The 18,262-nt window shown below is 40.5% G+C and overlaps 1 protein-coding gene across 1 annotated transcript in view; it reads right to left on the bottom strand.

The window, feature by feature from the left end:
* The window catches only part of RAB9A (RAB9A, member RAS oncogene family), a 54,789-nt gene that overhangs the window by 25,157 nt on the left and 11,370 nt on the right, over positions 1-18,262 (bottom strand). The window contains exons 2-3 of the mRNA XM_022565976.2: positions 14,681-14,844; positions 1,594-1,705 (exon numbers count right to left, since the gene is read on the bottom strand). The gene's annotated coding sequence lies outside the window, so the exon portion shown is untranslated. The remainder of the gene's footprint in view (positions 1-1,593; positions 1,706-14,680; positions 14,845-18,262) is intronic.

Here is an 18,262-nt window from a genome sequence, read left to right on the forward strand (position 1 = left end):
TACTTTCTATGACATCCAAATGTAATCTTTGCCTCAGGCTTCAATGCTAAGGGCCAGACAAAAATCCAGTTATCTTACCAACTCGTTCCTTCAGACAGAAGCCCTTCCAAATCCACAGACACATATAAAAGTTTGAGCCGCTCCTAGAACTCAGGACAGTAATGCTGAAGTGTGCTCTTCCCACCTCCCCGTTGCCATACGTCTGAGTACCCAATGCCCATCAACAGCTTTCTTGACCTTTTCAGTGTAAAAGCTGAGACAACTATTGTGCTCACATAAGCAACTTCTTTCCTCTCACATCCTCCTGTCAGTGCCATCCACATAGGCATAAATAATCCATGCCGGTTCAGGCTGCTGGCCACAGCTGTAGCTAGGCTCAGCCTAAACTCAATCCCTGATCGGATTAAAGTGATAAATCCCTCACCCTATCTGCCTAATGAAGGACTGGGGGAACTCTCAATGGTGAAAGATATTATCTAGACCATTTATGTTTCATTTATACACAATGCACAGCATGCAACAAAAAAATATTAGACATGCCAAGAAGCAGCAAAAAGTGACTCATAGTCAAGAGAAAACAAAACAATAGAATTGAATATGTTATGACAATTTAAATGTATCTCAGGAATGCAAGGGTGGTTTAACATTAACAGGGAAAGAGGGAAAAAACATACAATCAAATCAATAGACGAAGAAAAAAATGCATTCAATAAAATTCAACAACCATTCGTGACAATCTCAGCAAAGCAGGAATAAAAGGGAAGTTTCTTAACCTCATAAAGAATATCTACTGAAAACCTATACCAAAACATCATTCATTCTTAATAGTTAAAATCTGTAAGTATGCCCTTTAAAGCAGGGCAAAGATAAGTATGTCTCTTCAACATCGCACTGAAGGTCTCAGCACACAGAAATAAAAAAACAAGTATCATGATTGCAAAGGGAGAAACAAAACTGTATTAAGCACAGATGATATGCTTAGAAAATGCAAAGGACTCCATAGAAAACTTATCATTCAAAGAGTTTAACAACTTGTCTTGCTATAGACTGAAAGTGTGTATCCCCCCAAAATTCATAGGTTGAAATCCTAACCACCAATGTGATACTCCGGCCAATCAGATACTCTCTTTGAAGATCTGAGTCTTGGGAAAGCAACACGGAGATGCTGGAACAGCTCAGAGTTCATTCTGCCATGGGTAGTGGTGGCCCCTGGTACCCAGTGACCACAGATAATGGCAGTGGTGATGATGCCAGTGGCAGGATCTAGTACCTATAGCAGTGACAGCATCTTAATTAAGCCATTCATGATCTGGATTCCTGTTTTCCTGCCCACTGTCCAAACTCAACACTCCAGCCTTGCCTCTAAGAGCTACCCAGCATCTCCCCAAGAAACTCCTTTTCTAAGTTAGAAGGAGTTGATGTCTTTATTTGCAACTACTGGGTTGGCCACAAAGTTCATTTGGGTTTTCCATAAGCTGTTAACACTCTCTTAACACTTTTGGATCAGCCAGCTTAAGCTAAGCCATGCAGTGGTAGAAAAAATGACCCCTCCTCAAATCTCCGTGGCTTACAAAAACAAGATTTATTCCTTACCTTAATGTCCATTATGGGTCAGCTGTGGTTCCGTTCCATGTCATCATCCCTCTGGACCCAAACTGATGAACCTGAGCTAGCGGAGCAGCCTCTGTCTGATATATCTCATTGACTGAAAGAAGAGAGATCAAAGTAATAACCCTGCTGGCTCTCAAAGCTTCCACGCAGAAGCAATGTTCATCATTTCCACCCATGTCATTGGCTAAAAAGCATGTCACACACTGGGATGTACAATCCTTCCAAAGGGAGGGGCACTGCAAGTCACGTGGCAAATCTGATCTGAGTGGTATGGTGTTCTAGAACTCGCCCACTGGGAGGGTCACCAAATATTTGAACAGTAACACAATATAACACAACTCTTACAACTCAGGGCTTTGTTTTATTAATTTGATAAGTTTCAAATTGCATAACATCAATGAAATAAATTGATTTTGAATAAGTTCCTTTTCTGGAGATTGAGTTTGAAACATGAACAACAGTAACATTTGATCTAGTTTATTAAAGTTGGATGCAGGCTTCCAAAGTGTGGGGTGGAATATGCAGAACAGAAACACATATGAACTCATATTGAAATTCCGCTCTAAGTAAAAACCTATTTTACAAAGTTTCATTAAGCATCTACCATGACCAGAGTTAGCCTCTGGGCTTTGAAGGATATAAATACAACTAAAAACTTGATGGACAATTCAAGGGAAAAAAACATGTCCACAAATAATATAAGGCAATGATAAAATAGAGATACAATAGAGAAAAATTCATAGGATTAGCTAAGTGTGAAATCCCCCACCCTAAAGATATAATGTAATTCAGCCTATGAAAATGTGAGGAAGGGACTACTTTACAACAAGGCATACAATTCAAATGCACAATAATTTTACACCACAGGGTATGTGTGTTTAGATGGAGATGTGCAGGGGAGGAGAGATTGATCCAATATGTTGCTAAGAATTCCCAACTTTAGTCCTTACAACGGTTAGAGTGATGACATTTGATTGAACTCATCTTTGTCAACTAAATTAAGAAACTAGGGGAAAATATCCAAATTTCCTTTTTCTTAAAGAAAAAGAATTTTATGACCTTTACCTTAGAGATAAGAGGGTTTTTTGTTTTTTTTTTTGCTTTCAAAATGTCAAGTTTGGGCTGCTTAAAGGAGCTCCAGAGACGGGTGAGAGCCACGGCTATCAGCGTGGACCCCAGAGACGGGCACGGGACGCTAAGGCTGCTGCTGCCGCCACCAAGAAGCCTGTGTGCGAGCACAGGTCACTATCCACACCTCCCCTCCCGGGAGCCTGTGCAGCCCGCCACTGCCAGGGTCCCGTTATCCAGGGACAACTTCCCCGGGAGAACGCACAGTGTGCCTCAGGCTGGTGCAACGACATGCCGGCCTCTGCCGCCACAGGCTCGCCCCGCATCCGCACCCCTCCCTCCCCCCGGCCTGAGTGAGCCAGAGCCCCCGAATCAGTGGCTCCTTTAACCCCCTCCTGTCTGAGCGAAGAACAGACGCCCTCAGGTGACCTACACGCACAGGCGGGGCCAAATCCTAAACTGAGCCCCTGGGAGTTGTGCGAACAAAGAAGAGACAGGGAAATCTCTCCCAGCAGCCTCAGGAGCAGCAGATTAAATCTCCACAATCAACTTGATGTACCTGCATCTGTGGAATACCTGAATAGACAACGAATCATCCCAAATTGAGGAGGTGGAATTTGAGAAAAAGATTTATTATTTTTTCCCCTTTTCCTCTTTTTGTGAGTGTGTATGTGTATGCTTCTGTGGGAGATTTTGTCTGCATAGCTTTGCTTTTACCATTTCTCCTAGGGTTCTGTCTGTCTGGGTTTTTTTTGTTTTTTTTTAGTAGAGTTTTTAGTGCTTGCTATCATTGGTGGATTTGATTTTTGGTTTGGTTGCTCTTTCTTTCTTTTTTTTTATTACTTAAAATTTTTTTTAATAATTATTTTTTACTTTAATAACATTATTGTATTTTATCTTCTTCTTTCTTCCTTCCTTTCTTCCTTTCTTCCTTTCTTCCTTCCTTCCTTCCTTCCTTCCTCCCTCCCTCCCTCCTGCTCTCTCTCTCTCCCTCCCTCCCTCTCTCTCTCTCTCTTTCTTTCTGTCTTTCTTTCTTTTTCTCTCTTTTATTCTGAGCCATGTGGATGACAGGCTCTTGGTGCTCCAGCCAGGAGTCAGTGCTGTGCCTGAGGTGGGAGAGCCAAGTTCAGGACACTGGTCCACAAGAGACCTCCCAGCTCCACGTAATATCAAATGGCAAAAATCTCCCAGAGATCTCCATCTCAACGCCAAGACCCAACTCCACTCAATGACCAGCAAGCTCCAGTGCTGGATACCCCATGCCAAACAACTAGCAAGACAGGAACACAACCCCATCTATTAGCAGAGAGGCTGCCTAAAATCATAATAAGGCCACAGACACCCCAAAACACACCACCAGACGTGGACCTGCCCACCAGAAAGACAAGATCCAGCCTCATCCACCAGAACACACGCACTAGTCCCCTCCACCAGGAAGCCTACACAACCCACTGAACCTACCTTAGCCACTGGGGACAGACACCAAAAACAACGGGAACTATGAACCTGCAGCCTATGAAAAGATCCCAAACGCAGTAAGTTAAGCAAAATGAGAAGACAAAGAAACAAACAGCAGATGAAGGAACAAGGTAAAAACACACCAGACCTAACAAATGAAGAGGAAATAGGCAGTCTACCTGAAAAAGAATTCAGAATAATGATAGTAAAGATGATCCAAAATCTTGAAAATAAAATGGAGGAAATACAAGAAACGTTTAACAAGGACCTGGAAGAACTAAAGACCAAAAAAACAGTGATGAACAACACAGTAAATGAAATTAAAAATTCTCTAGAAGGGATCAATAGCAGAATAACTGAGGCAGAAGAATGGATAAATGACCTGGAAGATAAAATAGTGGAAATAACTACTGCAGAGCAGAATAAAGAAAAAACAATGAAAATAATTGAGGACACTCTCAGAGACCTCTGGGACAACATTAAACACACCAACATTCGAATTATAGGGGTCCCAGAAGAAGAGAAAAGCAAAGAGACTGAGAAAATATTTGAAGACATTATAGTTGAAAACTTCCCTAATATGGGAAAGGAAATAGTCAATCAAGTCCAGGAAGCGCAGAGAGTCCTGTACAGGATAATTCCAAGGAGAAACATGCCAAGACACAAATTAATCAAACTATCAAAAATTAAATACAAAGAAAAAATATTAAAAGCAGCAAGGGAAAAACAACAAATAACACACAAGGGAATCCCCATAAGGTTAACAGCTGATCTTTCAGCAGAAACTCTGCAAGCCAGAAGGGAGTGGCAGGACATATCTAAAGTGATGAAGGGGAAAAACCTGCAACCAAGATTACTCTACCCAGCAAGGATCTCATTCAGATTTGACGGAGAAATTAAAACCTTTACAGACAAGCAAAAGCTAAGAGAATTCAGCACGACCAAACCAGCTTTACAACAAATGCTAAAGGAACTTCTCTAGGCAGGAAACACAAGAGAAAGAAAAGACCTACAATAACAAACCCAAAACAATTAAGAAAATGGTAATAGGAACACACATATCGTTAATTACCTTAAATGTAAATGGACTAAATGCTCCCACCAAAAGACATAGACTGGCTGAATGGATACAAAAACAAGACCCATATATATGCTGTCTACACGAGATCCACTTCAGACCTAGGGACACATACAGACTGAAAGTGAGGGGATGGAAAAAGATATTCCATGCAAATGGAAATCAAAAGAAAGCTGGAGTAGCAAATCTCATATCAGACAAAATAGACTTTAAAACAAAGACTATTACAAGAGATAAAGAAGGACACTACATAATGATCAAGGGATCAATCCAAGAAGAAGATATAACAATTGTAAGTATTTATGCACCCAACATAGGAGCACCTTAATACATAAGGCAAACACTAACAGGCATAAAAGGTGAAATTGACAGTAACACAATCATAGTAGGGGACTTTAACACCCCACTTTCACCAATGGACAGATCATCCAAAATGAAAATAAATAAGGAAACACAAGCTTTAAATGATACATTAAACAAGATGGACTTAATTGATATTTATAGGACATTCCATCCAAGAACAACAGAATAAACTTTCTTCTCAGGTGCTCATGGAACATTCTCCAGGATAGATCATATCTTGGGTCACAAATCAAGCCTTGGTAAATTTAAGAAAACTGAAATCGTATCAAGTATCTTTTCTGACCACAACGCTATGAGACTAGATATCAATTACAGGGAAAAAAATCTGTAAAAAGTACAAACACATGGAGGATAAACAATACACTACTTAATAACCAAGAGATCACTGAAGAAATCAAAGAGGAAATAAAAAAATACCTAGAAACAAATGACAACGAAAACACAACGACCCAAAACCTACAGGATGCAGCAAAAGCAGTTCTAAGACGGAAATTAATAGCAATACAATCCTACCTTAAGAAACAAGAAACATCTCAAATAAACAACCTAATCTTACACCTAAAGCAATTAGAGAAAGAAGAACAAAAAAACCCCAAAGTTAGCAGAAGGAAAGAAATCATAAAAATCAGATCAGAAATAAATGAAGGAAACGATAGCAAAGATCAATAAAACTAAAAGCTGGTTCTTTGAGAAGATAAACAAAACTGATAAACCATTAGCCAGACTCATCAAGAAAAAAAAGGAGGAATACTCAACTCAGTAGAATTAGAAATGAAAAAGGAGAAGTAACAACTGACACTGCAGAAACAAAGGATCATGAGAGATTACTATAAGCAACTCTATGCCAATAAAATGGACAACCTGGAAGAAATGGACAAATTCTTAGAAATGCACAACCTTCCGAGACTGAACCAGGAAGAAAGAGAAAATATGAACAGACCAATCAGAAACACTGACATTGAAACTGTGATTAAAAATCTTCCAACAAACAAAAGCCCAGGACCAGATGGTTTCACAGGCGAATTCTATCAAACATTTAGAGAAGAGATAACACCTATCCTTCTCAAACTCTTCCAAAATATAGCAGAGGGAGGAACACTCCCAAACTCATTCTACGAGGCCACCATCCCCCTGACACCACAACCAGACAAAGATGTCACAAAGATAGAAAACCACAGGCCAATTTCACTGATGAACATAGATGCAAAAATCCTCAACAAAATACTAGAAAACAGAATCCAACAGCACATTAAAAGGATCATACACCATGATCATACGATCAAGTGGGGTTTATCCCAGGAATGCAAGGATTCTTCAATATATGCAAATCAATCAATGTGATACACCATATTAACAAATTGAAGGAGAAAAACCATATGATCATGTCAATAGATGCAGAGAAAGCTTTCAACAAAATTCAACACCCATTTATGATAAAAACCCTCCAGAAAGTAGGCATAGAGGGAACTTTCCTCAACATAATAAAGGCCATATATGACAAACCCACAGCCAATGTCATCCTCAATGGTGAAAAACTGAAACCATTTCAACTAAGATCAGGAACAAGACAAGGTTGTCCCCTCTCACCACTATTTTCAACATAGTTTTGGAAGTTCTAGCCACAGCAATTAGAGAAGAAAAAGAAATAAAAGGAATCCAAATCAGAAAAGAAGAAGTAAAACTGTCACTGTCTGCAGATGATATGATACTATACATAGAGAATCCTAAAGATGCCACCAGAAAACTACTAGAAGTCATCAATGAACTTGGTAAAGTTGCAGGATACAAACTTAATGCACAAAAATCTCTTGCATTCCTATACACTAATGATGAAAAATCTGAAAGTGAAATCAAGAAAACACTCCCATTTACCACTGCAACAAAAAGAATAAAATATCTAGGAATAAACCTACCTAAGGAGACAAAAGACCTGTATGCAGAAAATCATAAGACACTGATGAAAGAAATTAAAGATGATACAAACAGATGGAGAGATACCATGTTCTTGGATTGGAAGAATCAACATTGTGAAAATGACTGTACTACCCAAAGCAATCTACAGATTTAATGCAATCCCTATCAAACTACCACTGGCATTTTTCACAGAACTAGAACAAAAAATTTCAGCATTTTTATGGAAACACAAAAGACCCCGAATAGCCAAAGCAATCTTGAGAAAGAAAAATGAAGCTGGAGGAATCAGGCTTCCTGACTTCAGACTGTACTACAAAGCTACAGTAATCCAGACAGTATGGTACTGGCACAAAAACAGAAAGATAGATCAATGGAACAGAATAGAAAGCCCAGAGATAAAACCACACACATATGGTCACCTTATCTTTGATAAAGGAGGCAAGAATATACAGTGGAGAAAAGACAGCCTCTTCAATAAGTGGTGCTGGGAAAACTGGACAGCTACATGTAAAAGAATGAAATTAGAACACTCCCTAATACCATACACAAAAATAAACACAAAATGGATTAAAGACCTAAATGTAAGGCCAGATACTATCAAACTCTTAGAGGAAAACATAGGCAGAACACTCTATGACATAAATCACAGCAAGTTCCTTTTTGACCCACCTCCTAGAGAAATGGAAATAAAAACAAAAATAAACAAATGGGACCTAAGGAAACTTCAAAACTTTTGCACAGCAAAGGAAACCATAAACAAGATGAAAAGACAACCCTCAACATGGGAGAAAATATTTGCAAATGAAGCAACTGACAAAGGATTAATCTCCAAACTTTACAAGCAGCTCATGCAGCTGAATATCCAAAAAGAAAAACAAACAATTTTTAACCCAATTTTGGATTGAGTTAATCCAAAAATGGGCAGAAGACCTAAATAGACATTTCTCCAAAGAAGATATACAGATTGCCAACAAACACATGAAGGAATGGTCAACAATCAAAAGTACAATGAGATATCATCTCACACCGGTCAGAATGGCCATCATCAAAAAATCTACAAACAATAAATGCTAGAGCGGGTGTGGAGAAAAGGGAACCCTCTTGCACTGTTGGTGGGAATGTAAATTGATACAGCCACTATGGAGAACAGTATGGAGGTTCCTTAAAAAACTAAAAACAGAACTACCATACGACCTAGAAATCCCACTACTGGGCATATACCCTAAGAAGATCGTAATTCAAAAAGAGTTATGTATTTACAATAACCAGGACATGGAAGCAACCTAAGTGTCCATCAACAGATGAATGGATAAAGAAGATGTGGCACATATATACAATGGAATATTACTCAGCCATAAAAAGAAACGAAATTGAGTTATTTGTAGTGAAGTGGATGGACCTAGAGTCTGTCATACAGAGTGAAGTCAGTCAGAAAGAGGAAAACAAATACTGTATGCTAACACATATATATGGAATCTAAAAAACAAACAAAAAATGGTCAGGAAGAACCTAGGGGCAAGATGGGAATAAAGACGCAGACCTACTAGAGAATGGACTTGAGGATACGGGGAGGGGGAAGGGTAAGCTGGGACAAAGTGAGAGAGTGGCATGGACATATATACACTACCAAATGTAAAACAGCTAGTGGGAAGCAGCCACATAGCACAGGGAGATCAGCTTGGCGTTTTGTGACCACATAGAGGGGTGGGATAGGGAGGGTGGGAGGGAGCGAGACGCAAGAGGGAAGAGATATGGGGCTATATGTATATGTATAACTGATTCACTGTGTTAGCAGAAACTAACACACCATTGTAAAGCAATTATACTCCAATAAAGATGTTAAAAAAACATCAAGTTTGGCATGTGGTTAACCAAAAACAACTATTGACACAAAAGTTTGAAGAAGTATAATTGTGACAGTGTAAATGCTAAATCATTTATGTAAATTCAGTTAAAGCTGCATTTTAAATAAAGGTCAGTACAGTTCCTTTGGTTAGTAAATTAGTTTACTACTTGAGTTTTCAAAAAGCCACTCATGTGAAAGAAGCCAGACACAAGAGACCACATATTACATGATTCCATTTATAGGAGATGCCCAGGATAGGCAAATCCATAGAGACGGAGTGTAGATGAGTAGTTGCCCGGGGCTAGAGGGAGGGGGAATGAGGAGGGACTGCTAATGGGTACAGGGTTCCTTTTGGGGGTGATGAAAATGTTCTGAAATTAGATAATGGTGATGGTTGTACAACTTTGTGAAAACACTAAAAACCACTGAATTGTAACAAAAAATAAACACACATAAGGTTAAAATAAACTCTTAAGTTGCAAGTAGGGTATTTATATATGATTTGGGGATGATTATTTTCAAAGAGCCACTTTTAAAATTACTGACATACAGCCTGTAATGTACAGTCTGTAATGCATAGATAATTAAGTTAAAACAACAGGGAAGGGCTGGGCTTCCCTGGTGGCGCAGTGGTTGAGAGCCCGCCTGCCGATGCAGGGGACACAGGTTCGTGCCCCGGTCCGGGAAGATCCCGCATACCGCGGAGTGGCTAGGCCTGTGAGCCATGGCCGCTGAGCCTGCGCGTCCGGAGCCTGTGCTCCGCAACGGGAGAGGCCACAACAGTGAGAGGCCCGCGTACCGCAAAAACAAAACAAAACAAAAACAACAAGAAAATCACCAAGCAACTCTTCAAATTCTATTCCTTATCAAATATTTGTAGGGTCTTCAAGCAAGTAAAACAGTGAACAAACAGAATTTTGTTTTTGATCTCCTTTTCCTTATTTATTTCTGGTGACAGTGCTATTGAACATGAAAATGGAAAATGCTAAATAAAGGGAAAGTTTATAAGACAACTGGGCAATTGTCTGTACGCTAGTTTGAGCACGTAGCCTAATACTTGATGGTGTATCTGAGGCCCACTCAAAGACACTACATGGGGAAGAAAAGCTCAAAAATATTCCGGGAAAAAAAATGTTCTCTTTTCCAATTCTCCATTCACTCCACTCTGAAACTGTTTTGCCTACTGTAAACTACAATCACACCCTCTAAACTTGTTTTTAATCCTTTGTTTAAATGTACGTATATATTGATAGGTTATATTCCTGGCTCTTCTGGTTTTCTTAAGCACATAACTTCAACAAATATTTGTTGAGGGCTTTCTATGTGCCAGAAACTGTCATAGGGGCTGGGGATAAGCTGTGAACCAAAAAGGCAAAAATCCCTGACCCCCATGGAGTGTACAATTTAGTTGGGGGGAGGGGGGAAGCAGACAATAAACCATATAAATAAGCAAGGCATTGTATTTAAATGGTGAATAACCTCTATGGAAAAAAAAATCAGAAAGGGTGCTAGGAAACGTAATAAACAGCCAGGGAAACTTCACTGCCCAAGATGATATTTGACCTAGGGCTTGAGAAAGGTTGGTTAAGTTGTTGGGAATTTGGGGTAAGAGCATTCCACGCAGAAGCAACAGCTCACGCAAAGGTCCTGTGGCAGGCATGTGCCTGGCACAGTCAAGGACTAGCAAGGAGGCCAGTGTGACTGAGTGCAGGATGTAGCAAGGAGGGAAGTGGTAGTTGAGTTGGCAAAGTTAGGAAAAAGTCGAGGAAAGGTAGCAGAGGGGCCAGATAGGTAAGGCTCTAAAGACTTAGCCTTTCTCTTGGAGACAGGAACCAACAGAGAGTTTTGAGAGGAAGGGTGACGTGATTTGATGTGCATATTTCCCAGCATCACTCTGGCTGTTGTATTGGAAATACACCTAGGGGACAAGAGTGGAAGTCAGGCAACCACTTAGCAAGGTACTGTGGTCATCCAAGTGGGGGATGATGCTGGCTGAGTTGCGGGATGGTAGCAGAGAACATAATGTGGTCAGATTCTGGATATTTTTAACAGCTTTAATGAAGTATAATTTACATACAATAAAATTCACTCATTTTAAGTGCATAGTTCAATGATTGTTAGAGAGTTTGTGCAGCCATCACCACAATCCAATTGCAGAACATTTTCATCGCCCCGGTTGGATCCCTTGTGCCCACTGGCAGTCAATTCCCAGTCCCACTCCCAGCCCCCAGCCACTACTCATCTATTTTCTATCTCTATGGATTTGCCTATTCTGGACATTTCATATAAATGGACTCAGAGAAAGTGTGGTCTTTCGTGACTAGCTTCTTTCACTTAGGAAATGTTTTGAAAGTGCATGCTTGCTACAGCATGTATCAGTACTTCATTCCTTTGTATTACTGAACAGTATTTCTTTGAATGGATAGACCGTATTTTGTTTATCCATTCACCAGTTGATGGACATTTGGGTTGTTTCCACTTTTTTGACTATTACGAATTATACTGCTATGAACATTTACATACAAGTCTTTGTGTGGATGTATGTTTTCATTTCTGTTGGATATATACCAAGGTGTGGAATTGCTGGGTTGTGTAGTAAATTTTTGCATAACTTCTTAAGAAACTGCCGAGCTATTTTCTAAAGTGGCTGCACCATTTTACATTCCCACCAGCACCGTACAAGGCTTCCAATTTCTCCACATCCTCACCAACACTTGTTATTTTCTGACTTTTTTTTATTATAGCCATCCTAGTCGGTATGAAGTCGTATCTCGTGCTGGTTTTGATTTGCATTTCCCTGATGACTAATGACGTTGGGCATCTTTTCCTGTGCTTACTGGCCATCCCTGTATCTTATTTCATCTTCTTTGGTGAAGTGTCTATTCAAATCTTTTGCCCATTTTTAAGTTGGGCTTCTGTATATGTATTTGGAATACAGCCAATAGGATTTGTTGATTGCTTGGAAGTTCGATGTGAGAGAAAGAAAGGTATCAATCATGCATGCCTCCAAGGTTTTTAGCTCAAGTTATGCAAGTATGGAGTTGCCATTAAGTGGACAAGCAGTATTGGAGAGAAGATCAGAAGCTTGATTTTAAACATGTTAAGGGTGAGATGCTTATTAGACATCCAAGTAGACTTTTCAAGTAGGCTGTTAGACTTATGGGCCTGGAATTCAGAGGAGAGATGCTAGCCTGAAGATAAAGAAGGGAAGTCATCAGCATAAATGCTACAGAAAGCCATGGAACTAGATAAGTCAACAAAGGAATGGGTGTAGATATCCAAGGTGTCCAAGGACTAAATTCTGGACACTCCAAAATTAAGAGGTCAGGAAAATAACAAGGAAGCAGCAAATAATATTGAGATGGAGTAGCCAGAGGGAAAACCAGAGAAAGCACAACCTACTGCAAGCCACATGGAAAAAGGTGTTCTCAAGAAGGAAGCCAGTGTGTCAAGTGCTGCTGATAGGTTTCAGGGCTGAGAATTGTCACTTGGATTTAGCGACGTGGAGGGTGGAGGTGGCTGGTAACCGAGACAAGTGGAAAGTCCAGTGCTGGCTAGGAACTCGGGCATTTCATCCAAAGATATAAGCAGGAAGGCAGAGTTCATAGGCCCAGTTCCTGAGGATGAGTCAGCGTTTCACCAGCAGTAATATGCACTAGAATCACTGAGAGCTTTGTGAAGAGATAGACTTGGATTCAATAGGTCCGGGATGGGGCCCCCGTTTCTGTATTTGCTCCCAGGTGATGCTGACGCCGCTGATGCCAGGGCCACACTATGAGTAGCAAGGGTCTAGGGCTGATTTTATCTGCTGTTTCTTTTCTGAGTGCAGATCTAACCAGAGACATAAATGGCAACTGCTCTGGGTTGATTCTACATGATTTGCTATGTTCCAGGGGCTTGATGTCGTTGATAGTGTAGCTCGAACCTGTGGCTTGAGAAACAGGGAAGAAAAAGAAGGGGCAATGATTGTGGATGGAAGCTTTAGCCCTGTTTGTTGTGTGACTGAAAGAGGGAGGGGCTTCTACGCAGAAATGCAGAGGCCAGGGCCCAGCACACTGCCTGGATAGAGGCCACTGCCTGCTGGATGGCTGTCAGTATGAACTGGCAGGGCGCCTCCCAGAAGGCCTCTCTGAGGAAGCCTGCCAGTATTTCTCGATAATATGTATGCGTAATTGGGATACTATAGGTTTAGAAAGACTCACTGAGATAAATATCCAGCAGAGATCCTGTCTCCAATTCCCTCCCTCAGTCCATTTGATTTTTTTGTAATAGCTTTATTGAGATATAATAAACAGACCACAGAATTAAAATAGGGTATAATTAAAATATAATTAAAATAGGGTATAATTCAACGGTGTTTAGCACATTGGCAGAGTTGGGCAACCATCACCACATTCAATTTTTGAACATTTTCATCACCCCCCCAAAAGAAATCCCCAAGCCCTTGAGCCACCATCTCATGTAAAAATGATATCAAAATCCACTAAGATGTATGGAAACTTTCTGCTCAGCCATTGTTGAGATTTCACAAAGCTGGGGGGTAAAAGTCCATCTGTTGCATGAAAAAACTCTGCAGAGATGGAAGTCCTCAGTCTGAGCAGACACTAAAGACCAGACCAGATGGCCTAGTAGACACAGAGACGCCAACATACAGTCCACTGAAACCTGAGAGTTCTTTCCCCTCGGACATGGGTGAAGGTCTACTTCAGCTGACTCAGGCCTTCCCGGGCACCCTTGGAAATGTCTGAATTTTTTGTTTCCACCCACAAAGGTGAAATTTGCCTATTATGATCCCATTTTGATTATTTAAAAGCAACTGCTGGGAGCTCTCTCTGTTTATATACATTTTGAAACTGAATATATTCCAAAAATAAGAAGTTTTTGAATGGGCCAGGTTTTCACTTGCTTATTAATCAGATCTGTAACTTTTCCATGGCTGTTTTAGATTTTTTTAAATGTATGTCATCACATGAAAAAGACTAACGACTACTTAGAACCTACTCCTATTTGTACCTTGTTTATATTTTTAAAAGAGAGCAAGAATATATCCAAAAAATTTATTTTAATTCTATTTTTTTTCACTGTCCAGCATGGATGTCTGTGATAATTTAACAAAGGATGCAAAACAGCCTGCCTCTTTTGTCAAAATTGATTATCTGTATCATATAGTTTCCCTAGGTCATAAATAAAGAGAGTGAAAATGTAAAGGCCACTATATTTTATAGGGAATGGCATTTGAAACTGCATTTATATACTTACAGTCTTCAAATTCAAAAAAACATATGCATGTCACTTTAAAACCACATGTTTTCATATGTTTAAGTATTTTAAAAATCACTTACTTTTCAGAACATCAGATAAATCACATGGGTGCCACTAGAAGGTTCGGGAAGGTTCCCCTGTGCCAGGAGAGCTGGCAACCACTGCCAAGCATTCCTGGCTGATCTCTCCACAGCGGGAAGCGTGCATAGCACTGCGCTGAGTGTAGTCTGCAAACCACACACTCCTGTCATTGGAAAAACAAACCACAATTGAAAAACAGTTGTACCTTGCATGGAATTAACAGGAAGCCTGCATGTTTCTGGAAGCAAACTGATATGCAAAAATAAAATTTAAAAACCCCACCTGTTCATTATGAATAGTCCTGGCTTTCTCTCTGTGTACCCTTGGGCAAGTAACTTAATGTCTCTCAGCCTCAGTTTTCTCATCTCTAAAGTGCTGGCTGGGTAGTTGTGAAGCTTAACTGAGATGCTGTATATAAAGTGCCAGGAATCTAGCAAGTCCAGTGATGGAATATCATCATCTCGGCTTTCTCTGCCTGGCTTACTTCATCTCAAGATTTACCCTTAGGGTCACAGCCTTTGTAAAGCCTTCCCTGATCCTCCTGGGTCCCCTGCACCTCTGCCTCTACAGTCTGTCTCTCTTATAGTTCTTGAACTGTAAAGTGATTGTGGCTATGTCACCTGCATTTTGGGGGCCTGAGGCCTGGGATGGCATCTAAGAGCTCATCTCTTGGCCCCCAGCACTTGGCAGAGTGTAAAGCAACGTGCAATCATTATGGCACAGCATTTCTGGTAATGCTTAGTAACGTCTCTGGAAACCTAATTTTAAAAAATAATATAAATGGGATTATATGAAGTTGTCATCAGTTCTCCCTTCAGATTGTAGGCTCTTCTGAAAGCAAGAAGGCACCTTTTATTTATTTATTTAAATTTACTTATTTAATTTAGATTTATTTTTGGCTGCGTTGGGTCTTCGTTGCTGCACGCAGGCTTTCTCTAGTTGCGGCCAGTGGGGGCTACTCTTCGTTGCAGTGCATCGGCTTCTCATTGCGGTGGCTTCTCTTCTTGCGGAGCACGGGCTCTAGGTGCACGGGCTTCAGTAGTTGTGGCACGCAGGCTCAGTAGTTGTGGCTCACGGGCTCTAGAGTGCAGGTTCAGTAGTTGTGGTACACGGGCTTAGTTGCTCCGCAGCATGTGGGATCTTCCCAAACCAGGGCTCGAACCCGTGTCCCCTGCACTGGCAGGCGGATTCTTAACCACTACGCCACCAGGGAAGTCCCAAGGAGGCACCTTTTATAATCTAGGTATTTACAGTAAATACCTCTGAGGGATGTAATAATATTTTAGTAAAATACTTTGCATTTACTTGGAAGCTATAAATAATAAAGCAAATCTGACCTTAAAGATGAAGGTCCAACCCTTCCAAAGGCAATGGAGCCCTGCCAGCTGCAGGCTTCCTGACTGGTGTTTAGAAATGGTAATAGGGAATGAAAGGAACCTCTCATCACAGGAAGTGCTCAGAGAAGAGACAGAGCTACAACTGTATCCAATTTGTAGTCTAAAAAAAAGTAACATGGACAAAAGGAGAGTGATGTGTGAAATCCCATGAAGAGAGCCCTTCTACATTCAGGTATAACAATTGATGTTTATGCCCTGTGCAGGTATCACCCATAACCATGGCAACCAGGATCCAGGCTATACTGTGCTGAATTTCTGTGCTGCTTGTTATTTTTTATTATAGGCCATGGGTTGGGAATTCAGGGTTGGTTGTGTTTTATGATACAACCATTTGCAAAACTGCCAATGTAGGGAAGGAAAAAAATCTTTTTTCTCCGAACCGTCTAGGTTCTTGGTTGGGGCTCTGTAACAAAAGACAGATTAACAAGAAGAAAGTACACTTGGCTGGGAAAACTGGACAGCTACATGTAAATGAATGAAATTAGAACATTCCCTAACACCGTACACAAAAATAAACTCAAAATGGACTAAAGACCTAAATGTAACGCTGGACACTCTTTGACATAAATCACAGCAAGATCTTTCTCAATCCACCTCCTAATGAAAATAAAAACAAAAATAAACAAATGGGACCTAATGAAACTTAAAAGCTTTTGCACAGCAAAGGAAACCATAAGCAAAATGAAAAGACAACCCTTAGAATGGGAGAAAATATTTGCAAATGAAGCAACCGACAAGGGATTAATCTCCAAGATATACAAACAGCTCATGCAGCTCAATATCAAAAAAAAAAAATCAAAAAATGGGTGGAAGATATAAATAGACATTTCTCCAAAGAAGACATACAGATGGCCAAAACGCACATGAAAAGATGCTCAACATCACTAATTATCAGAGAAATGCAAATCAAAACTACTATGAGGTATCACCTCACACTGGTCAGAATGGCCATCATCAAAAAATCTACAAACAATAAATGCTGGAGAGGGTGTAGAGCAAAGGGAACCCTCTTGCACTGTTGGTGGGAATGTAAATTGGTGCAGCCACTATGGACAACAGTATGGAGCTTCCTTAAAAAACTAAAAATAGAGTTGCCCTATGATCCTGCAATCCCACTCCTAGGTATATATCCAGAGAAAACCATAATTCAAAAAGATACACGCACCCCAATGTTCATTGCAGCACTATTTACAATAGCCAGGACACGGAAGCAACCTAAATGTCCATCAACAGAGGAATGGATAAAGAAGATATGGTACATATATACAGTGGAATATTACTCAGCCATAAAAAAGAACGAAATAATGCCATTTGCAGCAACATGGATGGACCTAGAGATTGTCATCCTGAGTGAAGTAAGTCAGACAGAGAAAGACAAATATCATATGATATCGCTTATAGATGGAAACTAAAAAAACGGGTATAGGGACTTCCCTGGTGGTCCAGTGGTTAAGACTCCACGCTCCCAATGCAGGGCGCCTGGATTCGATCCCTGGTCAGGGAACTAGATCCTGCATGCCGCAACTAAGAGCCTGCATGCTGCAACTAAAGATCCACATGCCACGACGAAGATCCTGCACGCAGCAACGAAGATCCCACGTGCCGCACCTAAGTCCCAGTGCAGCCAAATATATTTATTTAATTAATTAAATTAATTAATTTTTTTAAAAAAGGTACAGGGCTTCCCTGGTGGTGCAGTGGTTGAGGGTCCGCCTGCCGATGCGGGGGACGCGGGTTCGTGCCCCGGTCCGGGAAGATCCCACATGCCGTGGAGCAGCTGGGCCTGTGGGCCATGGCCACTGAGCCTTCGCGTCCGGAGCCTGTGCTCCGCAGCGGGAGAGGCCACAACAGTGAGAGGCCCACGTACCGCAAAAAAAATAAAAATAAAAATAAAAAAATAAAAAAGGTACAAATGAACTTATCTACAAAACGGAAATAGAGTTACAGATGTAGAAAACAAACTTCCAGTTACCAGGGGGTTGGCAGGGCGAGGGATAAATTGGGATTGACACATACACACTACTATATATAAAATAGATAACTGATAAGGACCTACTGTATAGCACAGGAACTCTACTCAATACTCTGTAATGGCCTATGTGGGAAAAGAATCTAAAAAAGAGTAGATATATGTATATGTATAACTGATTCACTTTGCTGTACACCTGAAACTAACACAACACT

This window comes from Delphinapterus leucas, chromosome X, assembly GCF_059928025.1.
Source record: "Delphinapterus leucas isolate spDelLeu-1000000601 "Yukka" chromosome X, BTC_Dleu_Yukka2, whole genome shotgun sequence".
Taxonomy (NCBI): Eukaryota; Metazoa; Chordata; class Mammalia; order Artiodactyla; family Monodontidae; genus Delphinapterus; species Delphinapterus leucas.